Source organism: Hevea brasiliensis, chromosome 17 (assembly GCF_030052815.1).
Source record: "Hevea brasiliensis isolate MT/VB/25A 57/8 chromosome 17, ASM3005281v1, whole genome shotgun sequence".
Classification (NCBI taxonomy): domain Eukaryota; kingdom Viridiplantae; phylum Streptophyta; class Magnoliopsida; order Malpighiales; family Euphorbiaceae; genus Hevea; species Hevea brasiliensis.
The window spans coordinates 21,935,957-21,949,536 of record NC_079509.1 but is presented as its reverse complement, the minus strand read 5'-3'; the positions used below and the strand labels follow the sequence as shown (position 1 = coordinate 21,949,536).

Below are 13,580 nucleotides of genomic sequence, written 5' to 3'. Positions count from 1 at the left end.
ATGGCATGATGTGGGCATTGTCTCTCTAATTCCTTCCATCTCATCCATGATTCATAGAGAGTTTCATCTTCTCTTGGTCTGAAAGCTGTCATTTGATTCCTCAATTCTTGAGTTTTTTCAGGTGGAAAATATTGTGCAAGAAATGCATCAGTGAGTTGCTCCCAATTTGTAATGGAGTTGTGAGGTAAAGAATCAAGCCAATCCAATGCTCTATCCTTCAACGAGAACGGGAATAGCTTCAATCTTGCTGCATCATCAGATACTCCAGGTTGTTTTTGCATATCACAAATCATAGCAAACTTCTTTAGATGTGTGTGTGGATTTTCAGAAGGATGTCCCCCAAATTGAGAATTTTGAATCATTTGAAGAACTCCAAAATCCATCTTGTAACTATTTGCATCAATTCTTGGTCTTGCTATACTCTCTCTCAAGTCATCAAAACGAGGAAAAGCATGATCCATCATACTTCCTCTAGGCACATTAGCATTTACAACTTCTTCACCTTGGGCTACATGTTCATTGTTTCGATTTTTTCCAACAATACCACCACCAATTCTAATTCTTTCATCAACCATGTCTGCTTCTAATTCAGTTTCTCTCAATGCTTCTTTTCTTCTTTTGGTTTCTTTCTTGTTGGCTTTACAAAATTTCTCAATTTCAGGATCGAACAATAAGGATGTGTCACTTGTGCTTCTAGCTCTTCTCATAAAAGATTAAGAGTACCTAAAAAAGAACAAACAAACACAAAATGAAAAAATAATAGAGATAAAACTATAAACAACTAAAATAATCAAGAATTCAATCTTAAACAAACAACTCCCCGGCAACGGCGCCAAAAACTTAATGTGGCCCAACCGCAAGTGCACGGGTCGTACAAGTAATATAGAAAAGATATCGTTCCCACGAGGAGTTGTGTTAATGATTGAATTTTTGATATAAAGAGTTGACTAAATTGAACTATTTTGAAATTAAAGTAATAAATTGATGGGTATTGGAGTATGAAATCTATATGTGCAAAATTAATAATCTATTCAACTATGTAATGATTTAACTAAGTTTGCATCAAATTAAAATAAGCAAATTCAAATATGGCAAGATTTAAAATGGCAAGTAATTAAATTCAATTAGAAATTAACAATGATAAAAGGGCGATTCCGGAGTTCGGGAGTTCATATTCAAGCTATTTTGGGATTTTTAAATTGGTTATCCAATCTTGTGGAACTTACAGGTTTTAAGGAGATTAATTCTTAAATCCTTTGAATACCCTTTCGAGTGGGACAAAGAGTGTCTTAATCAATCTAATCCTACTTTCGTGGAGTTAGAGTTAATTAAGACCCATTAAGTTCCTTAATTAATCTGTAAATCCTCTTAATTCTTAGTCTATTTCTAGATCTAAGTTAATTAAGTCCAATTTCTTGATTATCTATCACAAGGTTTTCTCCTTTCGGTGCCTCAACCATGGATTAAGAACAAAACTTAATAGGATCCTACACTAAGCATGTCATTAAGAACACAAGAAATGAATAAAACTCATTAAGACCACAAAATATGGATTACCCAATCAAAATCCACAAAATATCTCAAATATTACATCCCAACTCCAGAATCTAATGAAAACTACTCACTATCCATAATATTTACAAGATATTCTGAGTTAATATGGAAATAAAACTTTAATCTAAGCTAAGAACTAAGAAACCCAACACTAGAAAGGTAGGAAAAATGCAAAAAAAAGAAAGAAATCTTCAAATCTGGTTGGAAATGGAGTGGGAGACGATTTTTGACTCTTCAGCTGCTGCCCCCTTCTTTTCCTTTTCTTCCTCTCTTTTCTCTTCTCTTTCTAAAATGGGATAAGGGTCTATTTATAAATTTTTCTGACATGGAGCCCTAAAATGGTGTGTTTGAGGTGTGATTTTCTGAGGGAAACTTTTGCCAGCTCATCAATGAAGTCTTTGTGGGACTGCATAAGTTATGCAGTCCCTTATGCAGTTTTCGGCTGGTTTCTGGCTCTCTTGTGCGAAACTGCATGAGCAAGGTACAAGACTGCATAGGTTATGCACAATTCTATGAGGTTGCATAAGGGAGGCACGAATCTGCATAAGTTATGCGGCAGCTTATGCAGATTTCGGCAGGTGCTTAGGATAGTTTCTTCTCCTTATGCAGAACTACATAACTTATGCGGCAAGTTATGCGCAATTTGGCCAATGCATACTTCAACTTTGAAACTTGTTTTTGACATCTTTGGCTGCAGAAATCATTCCTCAAAAGTAAAATTTCTTTTTAGTCCCTCAAAAACACTATTTTTCCTACAAAACAAAGTAAAATTACAAATTAATCCAAAATTGGTAATTATGAAAAACTATCTAAATAATTAATGAAATTAGCTAAAAGTGACTAATAATTAAACCTAAATGACTATGCAATTAAACCTAAATGACTATGTAAAATGTATGCATCAAAAACCAGGTAGAAGAATCCAAAACTCTGATTTCTTGAGCTCCCAAAGATGGTTGCAGCAGCTCCTCCCTCAGAAAAATGGCGTCCTCCTCCTCTTTCTGTTTATAATTTTTTTTCTTTTGTTTCTTTCCGTTTCCTCTTGTGGCAAAAACTAGGAAATGATGAATTTATATGATCCCAAAAAGTTGCCCTAAAAGTGAATAAGAGTCAAGGAGTGGATAGGAAATGAGTTATAAAATTATCCAATTCAGCAGTATTATTCACGTTCTGGGCAGTCTGCTTAGGGTATTGCTTAACCCTAAGCAGCTTCTTCAGCAAATTTTAGCCTCTGGTTGCACTATCTGCTTAAGGTTAAGCAGACCCTCAGCAAATCTCGATAGACTTGGAGTAAAATAGACTTTTCTGCTCATACTTGACTTTTAGCTTGACTTGTGCTGCACCTTAAGCACTGTTGCTTTACCCTAAGTAGGATCTTAAGCAATTCTCAGCAGATTGTGGAGTAAAAGCTTGAATATGTGGGATTTAAGCCGTGCTTGACCTTCAGCTTGAACAGGCTTAAGGTTAAGCTTAAATGACATACCCCAAGCAACATCATAAGCAAAGTTTCAAGCAAATTTCGGCTAACTTGCTCTTTCAAGGCTTGATTTCTTCAACCTTCCTCCATGCTTAAAGAACTCCAAATTTTTTCAAATCACTTCCTAATGCACTCATTGATCTTCGATTTGCCACAAAATCCTATCAAAACCAACAAAATTACAAAAATCAAATATAAAGTATCTAAAGTTAACAAATAAGCTAAAATAAAGCTAAAACTATAAAATATACTAAAATATAAGGGCAAAATGGATGCAAAACTATCCTAAAATGCCTATATGAAATGAGTGTAACAATTATATAGCTTGGATCAATTGGTATACCAATTAGGAACTACATATTGCAGTACTGCCTACAGGGATAATCATTGACAGACAACATATGTCTAAGATGATTGTTTTACTGGCTTTCTGCCTGTCCGATGGCCATAGTGCCAATTTTCATTATTACTGGCTTATGCCTACCCTCTAGCCTTATGCCTGATATGACCGTTGTATACAGGGTAGACATACAGATGTCTAACTAGTATACTCCTGAGTATTCAGTCTTTATAGTCTGTCATAGGTTACTTGGGCACAGTTATGAGAAATAAAATTTTAAATTCAAACAAGTACATGAGAGAACTATTAATATAAATTATATAAGCCGAATATAATATACATGAATAAAAAAATCCTGATTAACTTAATTGCTTCCAAAGTTTTATAAACATGTAAAAGACTGTAAATTCATATAATTGTATATTTCTTTATAATGTTATACGCAGGATAATTATTTCAATTATTTCGATATTTTTATTTCAATTTATGCACCACTAAGCAATATGCTTAGAGCGTTGGTTCTTACCACGCGTAGGTACTGGAGAGCAACAGCAGCAGTAGGGCCTAGACCGAACTTAGACCAAATCTGCTACAGTGTGGGTTGTCACCTCATCAGTTATTTTTGGTAGGGCTCATGTACATATTAGATTTTGTGACGCCCCTTACCCGTCTACCGTATAGCCGAGCAAGAAGTGCCACATTCGGTGCTGGAGCACCCTATCTTGTTTTATCATATCTATTGTAAACTTTTGATGTCATTTAAAACATGTATTCTATGTGTAAAAATTTTTTTTTTTTTATATCTTATTTCTGTGGAGACCCGGACAGAGCCTCCCTTATTTTATTAGCATCTGGCGGGTTCCACTAATCACCTATTAACATGTCCATATTCATTTCACACATTTCCATATCATATTCTCATGTATCATATCATTTACAATTATTTATGAGATCTCAAAATGAAATATTATCTATTGCATTCATATAGAAATTCATAGATAATAAATTACAAGTTTTCATTTCAATATCAAAGTTTAATTACAAGTCCAAAATGAAATACATCATAAACTAGTAATTACATCATGACTAAACATAATGAACCAAAATACTAGTCTATACATGGGCCCTACCAAAATACAACAGACCGGTGAGGTGACGCTGATCGGTGGCAGATCTGGTCGGAACTCTGTCCGAATACTACTGTGGCGGCTGCTGATCTTCAGTACCTACGCGATGGAAAACCAACGAGCTAAGAATAACGCTTAGTGGTGCATAATTTATAATAACAATAATTAAACAATTGAATATCTACAAATCATAATTTCTGGGTCTTTTATATTTTTATTGCTCTTTGGAAACAATTAACATTATTGGGATCTTTCCTGTTTACTTATTATATATTCAGTATTAATTAATTATTATCAATGCCCAAGAAACCTATAACAAATTATAAAAGCTGGATACACGGGAGTATATGGGTTAGACAGCCATATGTCTACCCAAGATATCCATCGTGCACGAGGCGACTATCGGGCACGAGACTCATCGGGCTTGTAAAGCCAGAAATAAAGTAGGCACAATGGCCAGTAAGTAGGCATATAGCCTGTAGAACAATCATACCAGACATATATTGTCAGTTCATGATTTTCTCGGTAGGCAGTACTGCTATCTATAGTCCCTAATTGGTATACTAATTTATCCAAACTAAATAAATAAGTCTAGGTATACTATGGGCAATTAAACATTTTTAATTATTTTAGCACTATTCACTGTTACTATTTTCTGGTACTGTTCATTGGTACCATTAATTTCATATTAATGGGACATTAGTCCCAATTTACATATTCATATCATTTTTAATATTTAATTATCCTTATGAGTATTTTAATTATCATATATAGCATTTTTCCCATGAACCTTTCTTTAGGTTCATGTTGATGTGTTATCTTTATCTAGGAATTTGACTAGGTTAGGATGTCTATTTGTCACACTTCTTTCATAACAATTGTTCCTCTATGTTTAAACTTGAATTTTAGTTTTTGAATCACTGAATTTGGAGTTATAGAACTCAAGTTATGGTCAAAATACCATAACTGGTCCCTTTGCCTCTAAGCTGTCCAGAATTTACAATTTCTAGTCAATAAACTTTGACCAGTCATTTGATCATTTTATTGTCATTTTTAGACTTAGGTTCCTTCACAAGATATGTTCCTCTATGTCTTAGAGACTCCCAGGTACAATTTCATAATTTTTCAAGCTTGGTATAGTGAGTTATGGTCAATGTATTAACCTGGACTCTCAATCCTATAAGGGCAAAAATCAACTTCAGGGCAGTATGTTTGACCCTCTTTTTAGGGTCTTTACACTTAGAATTTGGCAAAGGTGTCTAAATCAATGTTGTAGCCCTAAGTATCAGGTTTCTAAATCATATTGGCAAATCTCAAATGGAATTTCCTAGTGAGAGTTATGGCCAAATGAACACACAGGTATCAAATGGCATTCTGGGTTCAACTTAACATTTTCTAGATTTCAATTCCTAACTTTGGCTAATATTTTCCCTAGGATGCAATGGTTTCTAGAGCTTGGTCAAAACATAAAAATTGTTGTGCTATGTCTTATAAAACTTTTGGCACTAGTTTCACTTAATTTTCAGCTTTGAAGACCAAGTTATGGCATTTTTGCCAAAACTGGTCAAGCATACCAAAGGAACAGTATTTTGGACAATTTCTGGGTTGGCAGTTTCAGTGACCCAAATTTTGCTAACCATTTGAATTGGTTAAAGGCAAAACTGGGTTAAGTGGTCTTCATGAAAAGTGTAGCCCTATGTCTAAACTTTCCATGGGTAAAATTTTAGGTCATTTGGACCAGTATAGAGAGAGTTATGACCAAATGAACACGTACTGTTCATTTGGTCATTTTCTGGGTTGGCAGTTTCAGTGACCCAACTTGTGCTAACAATTTGAATTTGTTAAAGGCAAAACTGGGTTAAGTGGTCTTCATGAAAAGTGTAGCCCTATGTCTAAACTTTCCATGGGTAAACTTTTAGGTCATTTGGACCATTATAGAGAGAGTTATGACCAAATGAACAGATTCATTTGGTCATTTTCTGGGTTGGCAGTTTCAGTGACCCAACTTGTGCTAACAATTTGAATTTGTTAAAGGCAAAACTAGGTTAAGTGGTCTTCATGAAAAGTGTAGCCCTATGTCTAAACTTTCCATGGGTAAACTTTTAGGTCATTTGGACCATTATAGAGAGAGTTATGACCAAATGAACACATACTGTTCATTTGGTCATTTTCTGGGTTGGGTGCAGGGAAATCCGAATTTGGGCAGTATTTAGCTCAAGTTTTGGACAGAATTTGGGCATTATTTCTTCATGGAAAATGGGCTATTTTGGGTCTAGTTTCACCTCCAATTGGCCTCATACCAATTGGGGTCACACAATTTTATTTATGGCCTAAAATGTACACTGCCCTCAACAAACACAACCTGCAGAAAATTAACACTTCCAAAACTCAATCTCCTCCAACTTCTTTACTTCAATTTGCATGCAATACACTTCTATAAGCAACAATCTCATCCCAATAGGTCAATTTCAACATTTTACACAACATTTACACAAACCCTAGTTTTCAAAGTTTCAAATTTACACAAACACTACACAATCAAACACCCAAACATTTCAACTAATTACACATTCTCATGGAACCATTTTTCATCACTTAAAAGCAATAAACTTCAAGTTTCATGGCTGCCAAAAATTCAAGGGTTCTTTCCTCTAGATTTTCTTTTTGTTTTAATGGTTTTTATGCTTAGCTAAACATGCTTTTCATGTTTAATAAAGAGAAGAAGGGGGATTAGTGCACTAACCTCTTGTGACCCACTTCAAACTTTAATCTTTCTTCTTCTTATGGGTATCTAAAGCTTCCTTATGGTGTGGGCTAAATTTTTTTGTGAAGGGGTCTATGGGTTTTGGTGAGTGAAAGCTTGGTAAATCAAGCTTTAAGCTTGATAACAATGGTGGGGAGGGAGAGACCAAGGGAACGGCAAGGAGAAAGAGAGAAGAGAAAGAAGAATGGTTGGTGGAGTTTTGTCTTCTTATGTCTATTTATATACATTTATGTGTACTTTATTTTTTTTAAATTTCATAAATCTATTTCCTTTCTTTTCTTTTCTTTTCTTTCCTTTTCTTTTCTTTCCTTTTCTTCTCTTTTCTTCTTCTTTCTCTTCTCATTTTTCAAATTCAAATTCATAAATTTAATTTATGTTATTTATTTTATTTCCTAATTTTAATTTGACATTTATGTCAAAATTCACCTCTATGGGTGAAATGACCAAAATGCCTTTCATGGTGCATATCGGGTTATTTTTATTATTTTTGTACCAAATAAATAAATTCTCTAAATTTTATTTTATTTTCTCAAAATTTTTCCTACATTTTTTTTTATTTATTTCATTAATTTATGCCTCCTCACTATAGTTTAAGTGTAGTTCCAGACATTTTAACTGTCCGAACAGACATTAGTCATCAGAACAGTAAAATGTACGGACTACCTTTGGTGAGGACGTTACAGATTTTGCATTTTTATATTGTATGTAATTAAATGATGTAAATAATTTTGGATTGTATATAAATTGTAAATATTGTACTTGACTCTATATGAATGAAATGTAGTATTTTATTTTCTTGAAAATTGATATGAGCATGAGGAATAATATGATGAATGAATAGATGTAAATGATATGAATTGTTTTAACAGATAACATGAAACCCACCATGTACTAATAGAACAGAGAGGACTCTGTCTGGGTCTCCATAAAAATAAAATGGGATAAAAAAAATTTTCTACAAGTGAGATAATAAAATTAAATGGACATTAAATTAATATTATAAATGATAAGACAGGATAGGGTGTTCCGGCACCGAATATAGCACGCCTTACTCGACTACACTGTAGACGGCAGAGGGGTGTTACAATTTGTGACATTTGTCATTTTTCTAAACAAAGAAAATTGTCCTTTCCACATAGTGAGACACATAATACTGCTTTGTTTCAACTCATTCATGTAGACATTTGGGGTCCTTGCTCCATATCTTCAACAAATGGACACAAATTCTTTCTAACTGTAGTTGATGACTTTTCTAGACATACATGGATTTTCTTGATGAAAGCCAAATCTGAAGTTAGTTCTCTTCTGCAATCCTTTGTTCAAATGATTGAAACACAATTCAATGTTAAAGTCAATACCATAAGAACTGATAATGGTCCTGAATTTCTTATGAATGATTTTTATGCTTCCAAAGGTATTCTTCATCAAACTAGTTGTGTAGAAACACCCCAACAGAATGGAATTGTTGAAAGAAAACATCAACATATCCTTAACATAGCTAGAGATTTAATTTTTCAATCCAAGTTGCCTAAAACTTTTTGGAATTATGTTGTTCTTCATTTAGTATTCTTGATAAACAGACTTCCCACTCCACTTCTTCAAGAAAAATCCCCCTTTCAAATTCTTTATAATGAAATCCCTGATTATACCAATTTTAAAGTTTTTGGCTCTCTTTGTTTTGCTTCTACTATCTCTGCTCACAGGTCCAAATTGGATCCAAGGGCTCGAAAGTCTGTGTTTTTGGGCTACAAATTTGGTACTAAGGGCTATGTTTTGGTGGATATTAATTCTAGGGAAATTTTTATATCTAGACATGTTCAATTTCATGAATCTTTTTTTCTATTTTCTCAACCTCAGTCTGTTCAACCATTTTCTCAGGCTAATGATACATCATTTACAGATTATTCCTTTCCTTCTTTTCCTTCTTTTCATGAAAATACTTTTTCCTCTTCATCCTCTCCAATTCCTATTTCCACTAGACAATCCACTAGACAGAGAAGACAACCTGCTTATCTTCAAGATTACCATTGCAGTCTTTCCCAATCAGTTACATCAACTCATTCATTTACAAGTATCAAGTATCCTTTATCCTCTGTTCTTTCATATGAACATTTATCTCCTTCTCATTCTCATTTTACTCTTAATATAACTTCTCATATTGAACCTAAGACCTATAACCAAGCTGTTAAGAGTGAATACTGGAGAGAGGCAATGGCTAATGAAATTGCTGCTCTTGAGCAAAATAATACATGGTCTCTTATTGATCTACCTGCTGGGAAAAATCCAATTGGATGCAAATGGGTTTATAGGATAAAATACAAGTCAGATGGCTTTATTGAGAGGTATAAAGCCAGACTTGTGGCTAAAGGATATACTCAAACAGAAGGGCTGGATTATTTTGACACTTTCTCCCCAGTTGCTAAACTCACTACTATTAGATTGTTGCTTGCTTTAGCTTCTATTAACCATTGGCATCTTCAACAGCTAGATGTCAGTAATGCATTTCTACATGGGGAGCTTAATGAGGAGGTTTATATGGTTGTCCCTCATGGTCTCAATTCTTCATAGTCAAATCAATTCTGCAAGCTCCGAAAGTCTTTATATGGTCTTAAACATGCTAGTAGACTATGGTATTCCGAGTTATCTCAAAAGCTGATCAATTGTGGTTATAGTCAATCCAAATCAAACTATTCTCTCTTTGTTAATAAACATGACAGCTCTTTTACTGCCATTTTAGTTTATGTTGATGATGTTATCTTGGCAGGCAATGATATTGATAAAATTAATAGAATCAAGTAGTTTCTTGATGATTCTTTCAAAATCAAGGACTTAAGTGACTTAAAATTTTTCTTGGGATTAGAGATTGCAAGATCTAAAGCAGGAATTTCCATCTGTCAAAGAAAATATGCATTGGAAATTCTCTTTGATACAGGGTACTTGGCTGCAAAACCTGCTACAACACCAATGGATTCTCATCTTAAACTTAGCAACAATTTAGGAGATCCATTACCTGACTCTTCCTCTTATAGGAGATTGGTAGGCAAGTTGCTTTATCTCACTACAACCAGACCTGATATCACTTTTGCCATTCAGCAACTCAGTCAATTTCTTTCTAAACCTAATGAGATACACCTTCAAGCTCTACACAGGGTCTTGAGGTACATTAAAAGTTCTCCTGGTAAAGGCTTGTTCTTTCCTTCTGCTTCAACTATCCATCTCAAAGCCTTTAGTGACTCAGATTAGGCAGGTTGCGTGGATACGAGGAGGCACATTCTGAGGATCGGTATTTACCTTGGTGATTCTCTCATCGGTTGGAAATCTAAAAAGCAAACCACTTGTCTCTAAATCATCTTGAAGTAGAGTATAGAGCTCTTGCAACTACTACTTGTGAAATTCGGTGGATTGTTTACTTATTAAAAGATCTTCATATCTCTCATCCTATGCTGCTAGCATTTCTTGTGACAACCAATCGGCTCTCATATTGCATTTAACCCCACCTTTCATGAAAGAACTAAACACATAGAACTTGTTGTCATATTGTTAGAGAGAAGTTTCTTTCTGGATTGATTCACTTGCTTTCTGTGGCCTCTTCTGCTCAATTGGCTGACATCTTCACCAAGGCTCTTGCAGTCTCACCCTTTCACACATTGGTGCTCAAGCTGGGAATGTTAGATATACATTCTCCGACTTGCGAGAGGGGGTGGGGAGAATTAAGAAATTAGTTTTATTTATTCAGTTAGCAAACTTTTGTTGACTTTTACTGTTGTAACTAATTCTTCTTTTCTTTCCTGCCTAGCTACTCTGATGTATATAAAAACCAGCTTACCTGATTCAGTAAATAAATCACAATTTCCACGTTATTCTTTTTGTAATAATATTCATTTTTGTATATAATTATCATTACGTTATTTTAAAAATAATTGGTTACATTATGTAATTTTCATTTCATTGCATTAAAATCTTTTTGTATTACCAAATAATATAATTAACTATACTATATAATTATGATTGATGATTACGTCATATCAAACATAGCTAAACGTGTATAGTTAAGAAACTACCATTGATAAAAATAGAATCCATAACGTTTAACATAAAATACTTTTTAAGAAAATATAATAAAATAAAATAAAATTTCACCTAGATAATTTTTTTTCCTTTCCTTAATAAAATACTGGACAGCAATTAAAAAAAATCCTAATTATTTTTTTAAAATTTTCCCCTTTCATTAGAGGAAAAGATTTAGATATTGGTGATAAATATCAGTCCAGAGGAATTATTTTATATAATTATTGTATATATAATAAATAAAATTTAATTGTTAATTATGATGGGACTTAGATGTAACATAATCAATAATCAATAATTATAATAAAATAATTTTATATACAATAATTGTATTTTAAAACTTTTTCTCAATACTTAAGCCTAGCTGGAGTTCTCGTTAAATAAAATTTAAAGGCCAAAAACAAATAATTGGAAGGCTTAAAAAAAAAAGACGTATTATTAAGAGTCAGTGTAAATAATATAATTGGTTGATTAATTAATTTAACAAATATATGGCATGGTTAGAAAATGACTGATTTTAACATAAATTTTATTAATCATTTGCAATTAATTGTGTATGCATAGTGTTAGGAAGCATTAATTCTCAAATTATTTGAGCAAAAAATTAAACTCAAAATCAACTTTAATTAAATTATGGAATGGTGGAATTTTTTTTTTTTATTGCTTAGCAAATTAACTCTAATTAATTTGGGAATTTGCTAACCACCGAATCAGGTTGTAGCAAACCATCAGTCGTCTAGATATCCGGTCTCTGATGGCATTCACACAGACCAGTTGCGAGAAAATTCTCCAAAACTCTTTTTAGAGAATTTGAAATTATGAGTGCTAGCTAAAAGGAAGCTCTCTTAAATGAGAATAGAAGACAAGCTTCGTTTTATAGGTAGTAACTTTTCATAATTATAAATTTAACCTTTTAAATTTATTAATTATAAATTGACCCCTATAAGAATTAAAATTTATATAATTAATTTTTACAATTCTTGAACTGTTAAATTAAGTCCATACTTAATTATTAGGACATTAAGCAGTCAAAATAAAATTTATACTTTAATCCATAAGTCTTTAGAATTATTTTATTTTATTTTTATCAAGTCCAACTTCATAATCTAATTTAATTCATCACTTACAATCTTTATATGTATGGCCCATTAGGTTCCTAATATGTTGGCAACAAACATAATTAGATAAAATTAACACTTTAATTTTATCATCAATTCATAATTGATTAATTATATTTGTATATCATTATTAATATCTAGTAATGTGTAATGACCACCCAAATATTAGAATTTGTCAAAGTGGTTTGACTAACTTTTCTGTTATCAGTTTGTCAATGTAATAATATCCCTTCATCATAATATTATGATTTATACATTGATGCATGGAATGTGTCTGCTATGTATGAATCATATATGTCCTCCCAGTGTGAATGATTAATTAAATAAGATCTCAATCTTTTTTTTACCTTGCACAAGGATTTAACAATCCATACTGGCTAAGGACAATTGAAATATTTTCCTTAATTACCTAAGGTGATGAATTCTATTTTGACAATTAAATATCTCCATATAGTTCATACTGTATCCAACAGCTACCACATTTGTTATCCTTATGTAGAATGACATGTAAGCAGTATCAAAATACAATAATTCCTATATAAGATAACTTAATATCTCAAGTCTAAAGATGACTTACACGACTATCATGCAAGTCTTTCTATAGACACAGGTAAACTTTCATATGGAATCCTCGTGCGGGTCAGTTCAGTAAACTTATCATCACAAACACCTACACGTTGGTTCTAGGTATCTAATATACCTCAGCTTAATGAGGATTAATGCTTACTTTCATAAAAAAAAAAAAAAAGAATGCAACGTATACTGACTTCAAAAATTATATCAATATCCAGTCTAGATATAACATTGACCAAGAATATTTTTTGAACAATGCTATAATGCAGTCAAAATCTTATAATGATAACAATATTATAATTTTCACTACTATGCATATAGGTCCAATGGACTTTATCTTTATTAATTAATATTCATTAAAATTAAATTGAACATTAAAGATAAAGCCACCTTTATTAATAACAAAATATATACACGTATTAAGTGATAATACTTGTAACTAACACATTAACTACAATGCACATATACTAACACATGGAAGATAGAACTTGCAGTTTGGGGAGGGGATGTATATGTCGTACACAACTAGAAGTAGTCACTGATGTGAAATTAGTTCCTT

The 13,580-nt window shown here is 32.7% G+C and overlaps 1 non-coding gene across 1 annotated transcript; it reads left to right on the top strand.

Annotated features, from left to right (window-relative positions):
- On the top strand, positions 1-107 carry LOC131175792 (small nucleolar RNA R71). Its single transcript, XR_009145982.1, has one exon. It is a non-coding gene; the product is annotated as a small nucleolar RNA R71 (small nucleolar RNA).
- Positions 108-13,580: the final 13,473 nt, after the last annotated feature.